Raw genomic sequence first — 18,634 nt, 5'->3', positions numbered from 1 at the left:
TGGATAAATGCCTTGTTGAAATTCTAGATTTTATTTCTTTAAAGATTGCAGATTTTTATTCTTGCAGGCAATATGCTTATGATTGGATCAGATTGCTCTGTCAAGGTTTACTTGAGGCCTAATTGGGGCAGATCCAGAATAGCCCTTTCAGGAGAGCTAGCATAGTTGTAATTCAAGACATGGCCTCCAGCGGACGTTTTCTTCCAGGCCATGCTGAATCTTAATCCTGCACATAAACAGCTTATAATTTGGCCAGAGACACAAGAGTACTACATACGGATTTCTGAAGCTTTTTCTCTGTACGTTTCTCTCCTCTCCTGTATGCTCACCCTCAGAGTTCAGCCTGCTCAGTAGCCCTGAACTGTAATTTCTGTTTCTTCTACCCAATGAGATTGATTTACAGAATACATAGTTCAGTTTCTTGGAGAAATATTCCCCAAATTGGTATCAGTGGAATCCTGGGGTTACTTAGAAGGATTCTTGTAAGTTTTAAATTTGTTTTGGTGTTTGTACTTTACTTGAGTTTGAAAATTTTGAATAACATATTACATAAAATTAATAAAATTCAAGCAGTTTTGAGATACACCTGAAGTTGTACAATGGCTATGAAATGAAGTCAGAATTGCAAAATTGCATATTTTTTCTCATCATGTCTTATCAGCATAGGAAAGGAAGAAAATAAAAATGGTTTTGCATGATTTTATGTTAGCTGGACAGAGTTCTCAAAACATGAAGGAAGTGGGAGAATATAAAATGCTCATTAAAAAGCTGGCACTTCCCAAGAGATTCATAAAATCAGATAGACTTAAGTACAATATTTCTTTTAAACAAAGGAAATAGGCACATCTCAAGCACTTCCAAGGAGAGTATTTAAATGCCAAAATTTGATCAAATTATTCAGTTCATACATTCATCTAATATCTGACTCTCTACTTCAAAATGTATTAAACTTGTGACATATGTAAAACTCCACTTGAATGTATTTATATATCTCAGCCATATACAAAGCTAACTACCACCTCCACTCCCTCTAAAACCATGCCAACCATATCATTTTCTGTAAGTGGAACACTTTAGAGCATAAAAGTGTAAATTAGGATTGTCTCAGAAAAACAAGAGAGGTATGTTCGCCCCAGCCATGGTTATAGTGGTACCATAATCCACTCAATTATTAATGGTAGAAACTATTCGTTTTTTTTTTTTAATGGTAGAAACTGTTAATATATCTTTATTCTGTGTTTTCTTTCTCCATCCTCACACCCAATCCATCAAAAATTATTGATCGTACTATCTACAAAATATACCTAATATATGTCAATGTATTTTAATTTCTACTGCTACCACCTTGATAGAGAAGGTAGAAGTTTCTCATGTTGACTGCTCTAACAGCTTTTCTATATCTACTCCTTGTTCCCTCAATTACACACTCCACAGAGCAACAAAAGTGCCATTAAAATGTACATTAGATCATGTTAATACCTCCATTAAAATCCCTGTAACATCTTTTCACTGCAGTTTTTTTGTTAAAGACTTTATATTTTTAGAGCAGTTTTAGGTTCACAGCAAAATTGAGAGGAGAGTATAGAGATTTCCCATATACAGTCTGCCCCTATGCATGTATGGCCTCCCCTGCATCAGCATCTCCCACTAGAATGTATAGTTGTTACAACAGATGAACCTACATTGACACATCATAATGACCTCAAGTCCATAGTTTCAGTTAGTGTTTACATTTAGTAGTGTACATTCTGTGGGTTTTGGACAAATGCATAATGACATGTAGCCTTTGTTATAGTACCGTAAAGTGTATTTTCACTGCCTTAAAATTTCTCTGTGCGTATCCCTCTGCCTTTCCCTCCATCCTCACCCAAGCTCCTGATTATCACTAATCTTTTTATTTTCTCCATAGTTTTGCCTTTTCCAGAATGTCATATAGTTGGAATCATAAATTATGTAGACTTTTCTAAATGGCTTCTTTCACTTAGTAATACACATTTAAGGTTCGTGTCTTTTCATGGCTAAGTAGCTAATTTCTTTTTAGTATTGAATGTTTTTATTCCCTAGATGTATCACAGATTATTTACCCATTCACCTGATGAATATCTTGGTTGTTTCCAAGTTTTGGTAATTATGAATAAAGCCCCTACAGTCAAGTGTGTGTAGGGTTGTGTGGACAGAAGTTGTCACTTCCTTTTGGTAAATACCAACGAGTATGCTATCTGGATCTTATGGTAAGAGTATGTTTTGTAGGAAACCTCCAAGGTGTCTTCCAAAGTGCCTGCGCCATTTTGCACTGCCACCAGCAGTGAAGAGATGTTCCTGTTGCTCCACATCTGTGTCAGCATTTTGTCAGTGTTCTGGGTTTTGGACATTTTTTTAATTGTGTCGTGATACCTTAATTTTCAATCTGACTATTTATGACCATCCTTCTCAAGTGTAGTGTTCTAGCTCAACTGGTGATTAAGTTCATCAGCCACCGCCAATTCTTGCCAGGCAGACGGTCAACATGCATGCTTTTCCTTTTACCAGGAGGGTTCCGCTTCCACCGTAAGGGGCTTCTCATCCATTAGGTATCAGCTGAAATATTTCCTTTTCTAAGAGATTTTCTCTAATAACCACCCTATATGAATGGGTGTTTTATACCATTCTGTAGTTTTTCCATCCGCATCTTTTAATTTCAGTTTATTATTACAAGTACTATAATCGCAAATACTTAATTTTACTTTGTAATCTTTTTCCCTAACTAGAATGATAAAACAGTAATGCTGGCACCCAGATCTATCTCATTTCCATGATATTCTGATACCACACAATTCTGAGTAAATAGTGGAACCTTAAATATTTATTTACTGTTGAGTAAAATGAATTGTTATAAAGAACATTGATTTGTTTCCATTCACCTCTCATGAAATAGATGGAATTTATTCTGGGGAGAAATCTTAAAGGTCATTTAGTTAAATAGCTGACTTCACTGAGACTCCCCTTGACAGATATATATCCAGATTTTGTTTGAATGTTTCACCCTGAAAAGATTGACAGTGACATCCTCCTGAACATATATACTGAGTGAAGTAAAGCAGAAAAAATATTCTCTCTAAAAATAAATACTTGTTTTCAAAGCTAAATAATAAAGTCCAAAGAAAATCCAGAGTTTGCTGTTTTCAGTGTTGTGCCTCTATTTTCTGCATTGCTAATGCCTTTCAAATGTCCTGGGTGCTGGTAAATAGCACAGGTAATTAAAAATGCTGACAAGCGAAGCAGTTTCAATCAGTGCTAACAGGACAATGGCAGCTTACTGATACACTTAGTTCCAACTTATTTACTAGTAATATTTGGTGAATATTTTATATCTGTCTATCTATCTATCTATATACACACATGCACACATACATATATATACACACACACGCACACATACATATATATATATACACACACACACGCACACATACATATATAGACACACACACGCACACATACATATATACACACACACACGCACACATATATATATACACACACGCACACATATATATACACACACACACGCACACATACATATATATACACACACGCACACATATATATATACACACACACATACACATACATGTGTGCGCGTGCATGCACGTGTGTGTGTGTTCACACGCACACTTCTTTTGTTATGCCAGAACAGAAGTTCTGTCTGTTTCAAGTTATAGAAAATCTCAAAACTCTCCCAGACTTGGGCCTTGCTTATTGCGAATCCCAACTTCAGTTTCCTAACATTTGAGCACTTTTTCATTTCTTTTGCAGATTTCCCTTAGCTCTGCAGTATAACAGTGTGTGCTACTTCGCTTAGTGTGTTTATTGTTGGAAGGTGCTATCAGATAGTTACAGTCTTTTGTAAATGTATATTGACAGTTTCATACAGCATTGACTTTTTTCTTGAACAATTATATGTCAATAACAATACTCTAAAAGCAGTGAAGCCTTTATTTTAATAGGTATGAGGATAAGTTTTCCTAACATACCTCCTAAGATGTGTGCTGAGTGCAGAATGTGCTATCATACATATGTAAAACTAGAAAAGAATACCCCTAGGCCTTTTTCTATTAAATTTGCAAGAAATAGATGATAATCTTTTTATATTATAAAAGTCTTTGTTCTTGAGTTAATAATTACTCTTGACATTCATATCTCTAAATATTAGTAAATGGTGAATTTGTATGTTTCCATTTTTAAGTCATTCTCTAATATTAAAAATCCTTCTAACATATTTCTTTGAATTTCTGATTAAAATTTATTCAAATATGATACTGAAATATTATTTTAGATTAGGATGTCCTTGCACATAGTCTCCACTCAATCATGAATGGAAGTTAAATTTTCCCTTAACTTCTCATAAAAATTGGTAATTAGTAGGCATTTGGATCAGATCTTAAAAATATAAATGTTGAGAGCCATCATTAAATTGTTTCAGGTGCTTTAAAACCCCCCACAAGTTAGTTATGTTTATCTATTGTCATTATGCTAAGCTGATACCAAAACATCTAATCAATTCAGTAAATATTACAAATCAAATTTTAAAAATCTGTCAGCTGAGCAAAAGAAAAATGACTTTGACTAATTGATTTATCATGATATGGGAAAACTTTAAGTTTGAATATATATATGAACATGTGTGTTTGTGTTTCTTTGTATGTGTGTGTTGTGAAAGGAAAGAATGGATATCAGGAGATGAAAACAGTTCATGTTACAACTGGTGTTTTGTTCTGTTTTATGTTGTACATTTCTAGATTTTGAAGTGAGAGAAATATTATGCCACTTGATGAGATTGCGTGTTGTATGTAAGTGATGAATCACAAAGTTCTACACTGAAACTAATGTTGTAGTGTGTGTTAACTAACGGAATTTAAATAAAAACATGAAACTAAAGAAAAGAAAAAGAAATATTATGACTCTGCTAAAGTAAAAGATTTATCTTTTTCATTTGTTTCATTTTTGGGCATATGGACTCAGGGTTGTGCATATTATGTCAAAAACTGAAACAAAACTAAAATCTCTAGTTCCACAAACTTCTGCAATGCTATTAGCTAGGAGAAGTATTTTCTAATCAGTTCGAACGCATCTGGACTAAGTATTTTATAAAATGGCTTTTAAAAAAATATTTATGGCATAAGTGCACTTAATTATAAAATAGTATATATTGACTTTTTAAGTAATAGCAAGAGGGACTTAACATAAACTGTGTTTAAAATTAAATATTTTCTGTAAAAGTGTGTCCATATATATAGTTTGTACCTTAATTTCTCTTAATGATTATCACAGAACTATCAACAGAGATGACATATGTAAGATATTTTAATTGAAAGATAAAATCTCTCCTTGAAAAGCAATATGAATGTATTTCTGCCTCATTTGTCTCAGGTTTTGTATTTGTTTTGTGAAAGGTGTTATTGTAAGGATGTTATCAATTAACCGAATATGTTAATACTGACAAGGCAGTTTCCTGTTTCACTTAATTGGTGATGATCTGTGGTTATACTAAAAAGTTTAAATGAGATATTTTCTGATGTCTGTCATGCTAAGAATATAGAAAATTGCTGCGAATAATTCTCCTGAAGGTTTCGTAGGTTAAATGTTACTGCCTAAAAATAAAAACATCTATAACTGCAAGGACTACATTTTTGTTTAGAAGTGTTTTTTTTCCAGGGGGTGGGTTACTTAAATGCTCAGAAGCAAATACAATTTGCCAACCTTTGCCTTGAGATATTGCTTTCACTTATTACAATAAAAGAAGAAAGGAAGAGTAAAATAAATGCTTATTTTTCTATTCATTGATTTCTTTCAAATTGCCACATAGATCTGATGTGAAGGGTTCTTTGAAGTTTATTTTCTTCCCAATGCTCTAGTACTAGAATTTTCTCATGCCTTTCAAAATAGTGATTGAGCGTGTTTGTGAAAGAAAAGCTTGAGTCACTGCTTTCAGTGATACCTCACTTTTACAGAAAGTGCTAAAGATATCAATTTTGTCATATGGAAGTCTTCCTGGCTTCAGTGTTTCAGATACAATATACCTGATTTGTACTAGTTTCGCTAGTTTTGTTAATAAAGCATGCAGCATTCAGTAGCATGTAGCTTAACACTTTAAAACATGGTAATTTGAGGGGTGCCTAGGTGGCTCAGTCAGTGAAGCATTGAACTCTTAATGTTGGCTCAGGTCATGGTGTTGGGGTCATAAGATCGAGCCCCACATGGGGCTCCACACTCAGTGTAAATTTTGCCTGAGATTCTCTCCCTTTCCTTCTTCCCTTTCCCCAGCTTGTACACTCTCTCTCGCTAAAATAAATGAATAAATCTTTTTTAAAAACTTGGTAATTTGAGACTTTAATAGGTAAAGTAACTCTAGAAATACAATTTTTTTTTTAAATTAGATGGATGCTTCTTAACCCAGTGGTTACTATTTGTAAGTCAAAAGCCACACAAAGGAGGAAAAACATGTCTTGCAGAAATTGAGATAACATTTCTAATATCTGTCCGAATACCTAAAAGGTTACCTTGGTTTTAGATGAGTAAGTTCTAGAGACGTGCTGTATGACATTATGCCTACAGTTAACAACATTAACAATGTTAAACTGTATTGTACACTTAATTTGTTAAGAGGGTCGATCTCATTTTATGTGTTCTTACCACATACACACACACACACAATGATATCTTGGTTTTGATTGAACGAGTCTGGGGTATAAAAATAATTTGGGGGGCGCCTGGGTGGTGCAGTCGTTAAGCGTCTGCCTTCGGCTCAGGGAGTGATCCCATCATTCTGGGATCAAGCCCCACATCAGGGTCCTCCGCTAAGAGCCTGCTTCTTCCTCTCCCTCTCCCCCTGCTTGTGTTCCCTCTCTTGCTGGCTGTCTCTCTCTGTCAACTTTAAAAAAAATAATTTGGGTTTGGAGAGTGTTTTGTGGAGTGCCTGGTGGGAGGAGAATCAAACATGTTCATTAATAGCAGTAGGTTACCAGCTAGGTAAATGTATCATATTTGCAAGGATTAAAATAAAATTCATTTCTGGTAGTTATTGCATAAGTAATTTGGAGACACTTCCCCATGAGAATAATTAGAAGGTCTATACAATTTATTTTCTTTAAAGTTTATTTGAAGATATTAGAAAGCTAACAATACAACAAAGAAATCTGTAGTTAATCTGTAGAAGAAGAAACTGAGCTAAATATTTGAGGCTGCTTTTCTCCAGGGATGTCTAGTCCAAATAAAAAATCTGAATAAACTTAGATATTCAGACTGCATAATAAATTAGTACACAGTTTGAAACTAAAACGAGGGAAAAAATACCATGTAATCATAAAAAGAAAGCTGAAGAAGCTATATTACCAGACAAAGAGTACTCTAAGGCAGGGAACTTTGTTAGAGATGAAAGGGGGCATTTCTTATGATAAAGGGATCAAGCCATCAGGAATACATCCTATGTATGTGTACACTTGATAATGTCTTCAAAATACGCAAAGTAAAAACTCAAAACTAGCAAAGGACAAGAAGAGAAATCATTTTTAATGTACTTCTCTTATTAGCTGATAGGGAAACACAAACAGATTGAAGATATGAACAAATTTGACTAATGAGAATGTATAGAATATTATACCCCAAATTAGGAAGATTTATACTTTTTAAGTACACTTAGACAATTTACCATCCAAAATTAAAAATACATTGTATTCTGGGCAATAAATAAAGTCTCAAAAGTCCTTAAATATTTGAAGTATTTGAGCATACGTTCTTTGACTATAACATAATTCAGCTAGAAATCAATAAGGAGAACAAAAAAATCCAAATAATTGCAGTTAAATAATACAATACTAATAATCATCAGAATGAAATTCAAAGATACCATGAACTGATTGATAATGAAGTTATGACATATAAAGTGGGGGCATGATTCCCTCAGTAAATGGTGCTGTTTCAGTTGACTACCTATTGGAAAAATCACAAGCTGACCCTGTATAAACTTGCATTAAATCATTTCAAAATTTATTATAAATCAAAATGTGAAAGTCTAGATAATAAAATATACTGAGAATATCTTTTTAATTTGGGGGCCAGGGATGTTTTAAATAGGACACCAAATGGAATAAACAAAAAAGTACAATTTAATATATTGAACTGCATTGAAATTAAGAACATCTGTTTATTAAAAGAGACCTTTAAGAAAAGGAAAGGCACAAAATAGGAGAAGATATTTGCTGGATATATAATAAATAGCTTATATCTATGGTATAATAAAACAAACTTCTATAAATGAGTCAAAAGTAAAGGGAACCAAATATGTGAAGAGACATGTTATTCAAGTTGTAAGGTGGTGTATGAAAGAGTGCTCTATTTCATCAGTCATCAGAGAATACAAATTAAACCCAACATATACTTCTATGTACCCGCTAGTATAACTAAAATTAAAGCGACTGACAATACTTAAAATTAGTAAAGATATTAAGCAGTGAAAACTCTTATATCCTGTTGTCACCATAAATTCATAAACCACTTCGGAAATACAGTTTGGTAGTAGGTACAGAGTTTAAACATGTATATCTTAAGATTCAGTTATGCCAGATTTAGTTAACTAGTTGTAATTTAAATAAAAACTTGAAAAAAAATACACCTTCAAAAAAGAAAGAAATGCATTCACATGTGCACTGAAAAACTTGTAGAAGAATGTTCATTACAGTATTTATAATCACTTCAAATTGGAAACAACTCAAATGTCTATTTCCAGCATGAATAAATCTATTTTATTTATCTTATTTATGTTAAGATATGTATTTGTGTATAATAGTACACCATAATAAAAATGAACAACTATAACTGTGAATTGTAACATGATGACTATATCAAAAATAATATTAAAAGAAAGAAGATATAGAAAATTCAAAGGTACATATAATGCAAGAGTCAGTTTATTTAAAGTTCAAAAATAGGCATGAAAAAAAAAAATATATATATATAGTGTTTAGAAGTCAAAGCATGGGGCGCCTGGGTGGCTCAGTTGTTAAGCGTCTGCCTTCGGCTCAAGGCGTGATCCCTGCATTCTGGGATCGAGCCCCACATCAGGCTCCTCCGCTGGGAGCCTGCTTCTTCCTCTACCAATCCCTGCTTGTGTTCCCTCTCTCTCTGACTGTCTCTCTCTGTCAAATAAATAAATAAAATCTTAAAAAAAAAAAAAAAAAGCATTGGTTTCCCTCTTGTAGAGAAATGGTGGGTGTACTAGAAAGCAAAAGGAGTGCTTCTCAAGGGTTTTGAATATTCGTAACATTCCATTAGCCTGAATTTATACTTAGTGTGTATCTATCATCTATGTATATGTTGTTTCACTCAGAAGGTTAAGAAAAATGTGGATTAGAATCAACATTTTGATTTCTGTTACAAAACAAGCCTTTTGTCAGAATATGATTTAATAAGATGATATGTAGCAAGTATGTCCCTCTAGATACAGTAAAAATAACCTGTATTCACAGTATCCAAAAGAGAAACGTAACTGATACTGCCTTAAGCAAAACAGTTTTAAAAGGAATAAAATAGGTGAAGGGGATTAAGAGTATACTTACCATAATGAACACTGAGTAATGATGCATAGAATTGTTGAATCACTATGTTGTACAACTGAAATGACTATAGCATTCTATGTTAACTATACTGGAATTGAAATTTTAAAATTAATAAAAAATTTAAAAAAGGACTAATCCTTCTTTTAAGCAAATGAGCCAATGTAAGACAAAAAACAGCAAGATGTGCCTTTTTTAATGTTATGTAATTCCACTTAGGTTGCAGTTTTCATAAATTGTTAATTTTTTAAAAAGAACTTCTTATGACAAATTTAATAACAATGGGAGGTACTCATTACATATCCTAAGCATTAGAATTACCATTTCCTTTGTAAAATCTTTTTTAAAGACACTGAATTGGGAATTCTAAGGTACTTGTTGTTTCTCCGTTACAGCAGCATATTGGTTATGTGTGTAGTACAGATACCTCCATGATGCTTTGGAATAAATAAAAGTGTATGGACTTACACATTAGATAATTAAGATTATAAAACTATTATAATGAAAATAAACATGCCACATCTGAGTAAAAGGACTATGGAAAGAAACTTCTACAGCATGCCTGTATTGTCATTGGCATGTAAGATTGCTGAGTAAACCTACCCATGTATAAACCTCTAAGGTTGGGGGTTTATACATGGGCAGATTTACTCAACAATTTTATATGCCAATGACCATTCCGATATGTGGGAGATGAGAGAATAGAAATTGAATATAATAGTAATGGTGATTTGTTTTTGACCTAATCTGAAAGGATTAATGTAATTTTCACTCTATTTCCTTACCAAATCTGCTGTTTTCTCTTACATTTCTTTAATCTTCTTAAAATCAATCTTTATTTTTCACTGGTATGTTTCAGTCTCCAGTATCTACAGTGACTATACCATGTTACAGTGAAGTATTACATTAATTAAATGAATGGTTCTAGTGATAAAGATAGAGGGAATGCACAAAGTGAGTAAACAGCTATGGCGTCTCTGTTCTCCTCTTTGACCTACAGCACTACACGCTGGTTAATAATCAGAGGGAATCTTGTTAGCTTCTACTTCCCACAAAATGAGCAAATGCATGCAAGAAAGAAGAATGGATAAGGTTCAGAATGACCATAATTCAACTCTCTATTCTGTGTGTTTTACATATGTTTGCTTTCTCTCCCGCCCTCTCTCTCCCTTTCTCTATCATCCTTTGGCGTTAGTAATACACCTTTAGAAAAATTTATATTAAATACAAACATGCATGTGGGTGCACACATACCTGTGGCATAATAAGCACTGTTTTATATTTTTCCTTTTCTGTGTTATTTGCTGGGGAAACATTCATAAATGTGAAAAACAGTTAAAAATAAAAATGGAAAGCAAGTTAATTTGAACTAGAGTGGAAAAAAGTTTTTAAAAATAAGCTACAAATAATGTGGATCATTTGGAAGGCTCATGTGTTTATTTTTATAAAGAAAAGAAGGAAATTAACCACGTGTTTTACTTAGATTTTAGAAAGACAAAAATTCTTAAGAGGTCTGACTGTTTATTCAAGTTTTAAGGATCTTGGGATCATTTGTTAATGAGTTATAGAGGCCTCATTCATTTTGCAGTCAGCCAGAGAGCCATTTAGTTTTATGGTTTTCTCCCTCAAAAGCTCATGGGGCACCTTATAATTCAATTATATTATAAGTACCCCTAAGAATTTTAATTACATAAGGCAGATGAGTTTAATTCTTGAATTTCTATGAGATATACTCCAATAAACATGCATTGAAGTTTTGAGGCCTACTTTCCCCTTGAACAAAAGAAGACATATAAATGACACTGTCTTAGTTATTAAGGAAAGCAAACTGTTTTATTCTCACTCCAAGTTCCCTAAAGGACCTTTCTCTCAACTGACCTCACAAAAGATAATTTGGCAATCCATTAGATACAGTATCATCTACAATATGCTAAGAAAGGGAAGTGAGAAGTCCTCAGGAAATTTCCCATTACTTCTGTAACTTTTCCCATCCTTATCCTTTCCTTAACTAAGACTATGCCATTGACTGGCTCTACAAAATCCAAGAAAGAATATTAGCAAAATAAATAGGTGACAAAATGTCCAATTGTGTTCCCATGTATTCTGTTCCCTTTTATATAAGGAACTGTATCTACCATGCAGGCTGAATTAAGCCAAACCAATAAATAAACAACTATAGGTTTATTTATTTTTTCCTAGTCTGCTTGACAGAGCACTAGTCCTAAGGGATGCTATCAAAATAAAGCTTAAATAAATTTTGGAAAAACTCTGTTCTATACATATATATTTCAAAGTCTTATAATGAAAATTAATGTATTAAGAGTTCTGAGAAGTATTGCAATGAAGAAATCTGTTTAGCTCTTAAACATCAAAACCATTGGCCAGAGAGCTCTATTCTCCAAGTCCTTGCTATCTGCTTATACCAGTATTTTGCAGAATATACCTTGAGAACTTTTCTTTGGTGTAAACAATAAATATGTTTGGGAAAACTGTATGCCAAGCTAAATTTTTTACTTAACTCCTATTCTAGATGAGATTGTAAAGATCATAGTTTCAATAATCTCTAAATATATGCTTGATACCTTTAGGATTTGGCCTGTAGTTTTCTTGTCCCAGAGAACATCTTGACTATAAAATGTTTATAAACAACTGATAATTTAATAAGTTAACATCTGAAGTAACACATTCCTTTTCTTTCAAACACAGGTATTTGCAGTAATTTGTCAAAGACATTTTAAGAATATGGTAAATTAGTTCTTGTTTGCCTGCATTAACTGATTTAGTCATTCATTGCATATAGTTAGCCACTGTGGCATGCATGGAAATGAAATAATACTAAATGTAATAATAATTAGTAATTAACACTTATTAAGTACTTTCTATTTATTTCACATGTGTTATCTCAGTTCATTCCAAATAGTGCCCTATGAGGTGGAACTATTGTTGTTCCCTTTTTCTAATATTAAAAACAGCAACACTAATTGAAAGACTAAGGAATTTGCCCAATATCACATCAGTATTAAAATATATAGCTGAGATTTGACCCTTGGCCATCTTGTCCCAGATTCTGTGCTCTGTACTATGTAACTGTACTATGCAATAGAATGAGTAATACAGAGATGAATAAGATAGGCTTTTGGACGTTTAAGATCCACTGAAAAAGCCGTTCCTACAAACAGATATGGGAAAACAAGTGGTCAATGACAATAAAAGTGAAATGAGAGAAATAAAAAGAAATGAACATATATGAGTCAAAGGGAAAAGTGAGATGTTCAGTGTTAGATATGACTAGCTACAGTGGCAGGGGTCATCTGGGTGAAGATAATAAGGAAAGAATTGATAATCCTCACAATAGTTCCAGAAAGAGGTTAGCATGAAAATATAACTATGAAGTTGTCAGAGGGCATGCCTGGATGGCTCATTTGGTTGAACATTCTCTCTTGATTTCGGCTCATGTGCTGATCTCATGGATAGTGGGATCAAGCCCCTATCGGGCTCTGCGCTCACCGCGGAGTCTGCTCGGGATATCTGCCTTCCCTTCACACGTGTGCAAGTTCTCTCTCTTGCTCTCTTTCAAATAAATAAATAAATAAATAAATCTTAAAAAAAAAAAATTGTCAGGATATAAGTTGAAATCAAAGGAATCAAATAAAGCAAGAAGATAATGTGAATCTGGATAAATCCTGGTTAATATTAGCAATTAGCCTGTGATATTAAGGAGTAGTAGATATTTTTCATGCTAAAGTTCTCAGTGAACAGGAAACATTAATCCATTTAAACTGCTCATTTCATAGTGTGGCTAAATTATATGGGGAGCAATATAAATAATAAGATAAGTATATATTTTAAAAATCTATAATGAATCTGGCATGCATTTTTGTTTAATTCAATTCACTTTGACAAATGTAACTTGTAAAAGAAAGGAGTAGAATTTCTTATCAATGGAAGACTATTTATAATTTGGTCCTCTTTGTTAAGAATCAGAGCAGGCACAATGAAGTTGTCATCTGTGAGTGGTCAAGGGGCAACTGCCAGAGTGGAGAGAATTACATTCTCTGGGCTCTAAACACCAGTACAGTTTCTGTATAAAAGACTTGCGGTGCAGGGTAGTTTCATGAGCAACGGTAATGAAAGTCACATTTTACCATAAAAGGCAATATAGATTCAAACTTTTTCTTAACATTTCCTATTAACTTTACAAAAATAAACATTTTTAAAAAAAAATTAGCAAGCATTTGAAGCTAAAAATATGCTTTGGAAGTTAATTTTATTATCGCTCAAGTTCTAAGTTAAGCTTTTTCTCTACTCTTACTTTCAACTCCATCTACAAACTGGCATTTGTACATTTGAGTGTGCTTATGTGTATGTGGGAGGGCAGGCTGTGGATGTGTAACACTCATCTGGCAATTTTTCTGAGTACATAGCCTCCTAGATCTAGACATCAATATAGTTTCATTTTATGTCTTTGAGTAAGTGACCTTTCCATTTCCTGAAGTATAATATTGCCTGTTCAATTCCAGTTCTTTAGATTTTCTCTAAATTGTGTACTTCCTCCACTGAAGAATGTAAATGTACACATTTATTGAAAGCTCTATCTGTTATTATTTGGGCAAAAGCAACACTTTCAGTGCACTTTTTTGTTTGTTTCAGGGATAACTCTGCCCTCCTCCACATACCAAGTTAATTATTGCATGCTCAATTACCCTGCCTTTCATGGGTATTGTTTTGTTTCCGGTATTTCTAGAGTATTACTCAATTGTTGAATTTTAAAATAGCATTCTAGCCTGTTTTCTGTATTGCTGATTCTAACCATCTAGTTTGCACTGTCCCCATCTTACTGTCCATTGTGTTACTACCTGCAGCATCTATTTATAGAATGCTATGCTTTGTTCGCATTTGTACTTTTTTCCAACTTAGCCAAATAAAAATCAAATCCAGTGACATACACCAGATAGGAGTGATAGTGAGAAAAATAATGTTCTAAAGCATGGTTGTATTAATAGTAGTGGTTCTTTGGACAGCTGTGTGAAAAGATGAGTGTGTGGTGTGTGACTGTAAGTTCATGCTGTGGATAAGGATATGGCATTCTTCTTAGGTAGTGTCTGAGAGAGCTGTGAGCTTATGTGAACCTGAAAAAAATTTTAAAAAGATACCTTTATGAGAATAAAAAGGAGAGAACTACTATAGTAATATGGGTTCAGTCTATTTCACCATTTCCTCTAATACCTTGAAAATTAGTATTTAGAAAAGAAAACAAGGAACAGATAACAAAAGGCAAATTGTCACTGGGAGGTATTTTTGTTCAATGAAGATATATCTTCTTAACAGTTCGAGAGTGGAAAAAAATTAGATTACTTCACATGGAAATAGAATATTAGAAGATATACTCAGTAGTTTGTGATTACTGAATTGCTAATGTCTGTAAACAATCTGTTTCACAGTAAATTAGGCTTTGGCAGGTGGACCAACTCTTTTAGTATGTAGGAAACCAGAGAGAAAATACTGAATGACTCAGGTTAAAAACTTCTTTTTTAGAATCAGATTATCTTTTAGGGAGTTGGCAAATTAGCTTGTTCAACTATGTAGTTATATAAGTGAAAAAACTGAGGCCCACGGGGATAAATGGATAGATTGGTCCTAAATGACAACAGCCAGTTTCATAACTCTTAGATCAGGGAAGGTTTTGGTATGCTGGGCTTTTGCCTGTTTGTTTTTCCGAGGCCCTGGGTCTACATAACACAACAAATAGGTTTTTAAAACCCTTAAACTGAAGAGTGGATTCCACTGGATTGGGGAATTCATCATTCCACTAAAGTGATGGAAAAGAAGTATTTCCTTTTCCCCAGCATGTGGGAGATGGATTGGAGAGGATAGTGAAGGAGGGAAGAGCTGTTTTAGCGTCAGACTGGATTCATTCTCCACTGAAGACCTAAAACACAAAGGGAATTTGCTGCACTGGATTCAGCATAAAATTTGGTCAGAGAAGAACCCTGCTGGACACTAAATTTTTGAAACCTTTCAGACATCAGCATGACTTCTGCTTCATAGAATCTGTAGATATTGAGCAGCTTTTTGAAAGTTTTTTTTTGCTTTTTTTTTTTTTTTTTTTTTTTAAGATCATGGTGTTATAAACCTGTGCAGGACTGTATTTCACAAAAGGTGGGTCTCTTACTGTGCAAAGAAAGACATCTTGCTGTGTGAGCCTCCTTATAGCAGCATTTCAATTTTGAAGCAATCTGTGAGCCATGTTATTGTAGGATTTCCTTATTTCTCACAAATTACCTAATTTAAACCAGTCAGTAACACAAAATAATTTACTTGGCATAAAGGAATAAAATATAAATATATATTTTTATGCATTGGTAGAAAGTAGTCATGTTTATTTTCGATGAGATTGCAGATAATATCTTGTGTGAAAGATTGCTAAAGTCTGAGAACCCTACAGTGACAGACCTTTATTTATTTTTGGAATAGAACTTGACAAGCTTTAACAGTCTTCTATGAACTGAATTAATTTTTTATACTGTAGTACCATTTTTTTGCCAAAGCAATTGCTTGACATTACAAAAGACTTATTTATTTACAGAAATGGTTTTGTGTGGGAAAAATGAAATTATCCTATCTTTTCTGAGAATATGTGAGGTTTCTGCATTTTTTTAAACAACATTCTCCAAAGTTTGGGAATTTAATATGATTATAGCTATAACTCTTAATAATCAATAAATACTCTTTAAAGGAGGAATAACTCCCCATTCCATTACATAGGTATGGAATAAGAACATAATCTGCAACTTGGAACTTAAGGATAAAAGTAATAGTACTTGCTTTAGGCAAATACTATTGAATACTGAGGGAACTGATGGCCAAGTTACCATAAAAGAATGAAATTACATATATACATTGATTAATACTAAAATAAAAATATTCCTGTGATTTTTAATAACCAACTAGACTTAAGATAAAGCAATAAATTATACAACTCATCTTCTTAGTTATTTATATTTATACAGTGTAATTTGTTTTAGAGCTCTAGTCAACTCTATAGAATTATGGTCAGTGGGGGTTCCAATTCAGAGTTCTATTGCTGTACGAATGCCTTGTTTATAGAATTCAAAGGCCAATTCCAGTCCATTTCTTTTCCCAAGCGCCTGTTTCTTTTCCAGCCTTTTCCTCAAGATTTCCAGAGGTACCTGGATTCTTAAGGAGGAGATGGGTAGAAAACAGATGTCCATATGTTCTAGAAGACTTGTTCACTGGATAATTGTCAATGACTATAATTAGGCCTGTCTGCAAAGGAGAGGATTCCATATAGTGGACAGTGCTCTAAAAAATTTAAAATGTGGATTAGATAGCTTACCCTGACCTGGTTCTCCTGATTTGTGTGTAGAGAGAATGACCCATATGATGAGTTTCTGCTATGACATAGGTACTTATGAGGATGGTTGTCCACAGAATGGTGCTGCTCTTCTCTGGGCCCTACACATTGACAGTTTATAGTTCATACTGTCAGGAAATAGAGGAAAAAATCACATGCCTTGGAGAACATCAAGTGATAAGTCAGCATTGATTCTGTAAGTATAGTGTGCTGACCTCCAAGCCTATTTCTTTATTTAAAAAATTGTATTTTTAAAAATTATGCAAAAAGATAATATAAAAGGTGAACAATTCCTTCTCCACTACAGAAACAGTTCCACTATGATAACTATTAAGACCTGAATCACAGTACATAGGCCATAATAGTACAAAGATGATTGATACATGTGAAGAGAAATTTAAGCCAATTATCTATGATCCCTCTTTACTAGCTTTAAAAATTTTTTTGTTCTACTTGAATAGGTTCTAATTTTATACAGTCTTTATTTGCTTAGTTAATTACTTTTGCTTCTAAAGTTACTTCTCAAGAAATTACTAGCAGTTTGGAAACCATGCTGTTCAGAATTGTTTTGACATATGTGGGTAGAAAAAAATGATGCTGAAAATATCAAACAAATGCCTTTGGTTTGGAACATTCATCCTTAAACATCTGTTAATACAATTGGTATTGCAACAGAATGCAAACAAATTCCTCACTTTTGAACCCCACTAGGTTTGAAACATGTAAGATTTATACTGAGTCATATGAGCTTTGCTTTTGATTCTAAAGAATGTTTTGCCTAGGCTCACCAATAGCCCACCTGAAACCAATAGACCTCACTTCTCAAAATCACATGCCGGATTTATGATCTCAAAAACGTGCTGTTTGTCTTATACTCGAATTCAGCATTATAGTCTTTCATTCTGACCGCCTCAAATGATAGCTTTTAAAAATTGTAAGTACTATTAGTCCTTACACATTCCTAAAGAACCATTATCTCAGTTGAGCTCTTTGGAAAAGAACTACAATATATTTACTGACTTTTAACTCTTATAAGTTGTGTTTTTGCCCTACTATAGCTGCAGACTAATTGTTCTCTTTTACTTTTTATTTTTTCACTTCTTACACAGGGTTTTAGAAGATACGTTTTCCTTTTGCTGAGGAAATATACAGAGTAAATTTCCATCCAGGTTTGTTTCCCCCCCAAAATCTCCTCTAAAGCTATACCAAAACCAGAAGCATGAGCTTTGGATTCACCCATGACCCCAGCATTCTCAGCAGGTATGTTCAGGGCCGGGGGTGCTGTGAAACTAGTAGGCAAGACTGGAAAGACAATATCTCCCCTGTTGTAGTCACAGGGCAGCTGCCAGGAGCACAGTATTCAATTGTGTTGAGTTAGCCTCTGATAAAACCCTAAAATGCTACCAGTTCTGAAAGTTTCTTGAAGCATTTTATTGTATGATTTCATTATCTTGCTGAAAGCAGAAAGCATATACTATGTTTTAAATAGTGATAATAGATGTTGTCCTTGAGTTTCATTAAAAGACCATCATAACATATGAATAGAGCCATACACCCATAAGGGCACTTCTGTCAAAGTCCTGGTAATATAATGTCTAGGTAATTTAAAGAGACTTTGCTTTACTGGTAATGTCACAAGGCTGTAATGATAATTAAATAAAATACTCAA

General features: G+C 33.5%; 1 long non-coding RNA gene across 1 annotated transcript in view; it reads left to right on the top strand.

Annotated features, from left to right (window-relative positions):
* The window catches only part of LOC130542787 (uncharacterized), a 142,239-nt gene that overhangs the window by 106,803 nt on the left and 16,802 nt on the right, over window positions 1–18,634 (top strand). Inside the window, exon 2 of the long non-coding RNA XR_008957602.1 lies at window positions 18,075–18,225. This is a non-coding gene — a long non-coding RNA (uncharacterized LOC130542787). The remainder of the gene's footprint in view (window positions 1–18,074; window positions 18,226–18,634) is intronic.

The sequence above is a fragment of the Ursus arctos genome, unplaced genomic scaffold, assembly GCF_023065955.2.
Source record: "Ursus arctos isolate Adak ecotype North America unplaced genomic scaffold, UrsArc2.0 scaffold_5, whole genome shotgun sequence".
In the NCBI taxonomy this organism is placed as follows: Eukaryota; Metazoa; Chordata; class Mammalia; order Carnivora; family Ursidae; genus Ursus; species Ursus arctos.
The sequence above is the reverse complement of the archived record's forward strand: the minus strand, read 5'-3'. Positions and strand labels throughout refer to the sequence as shown.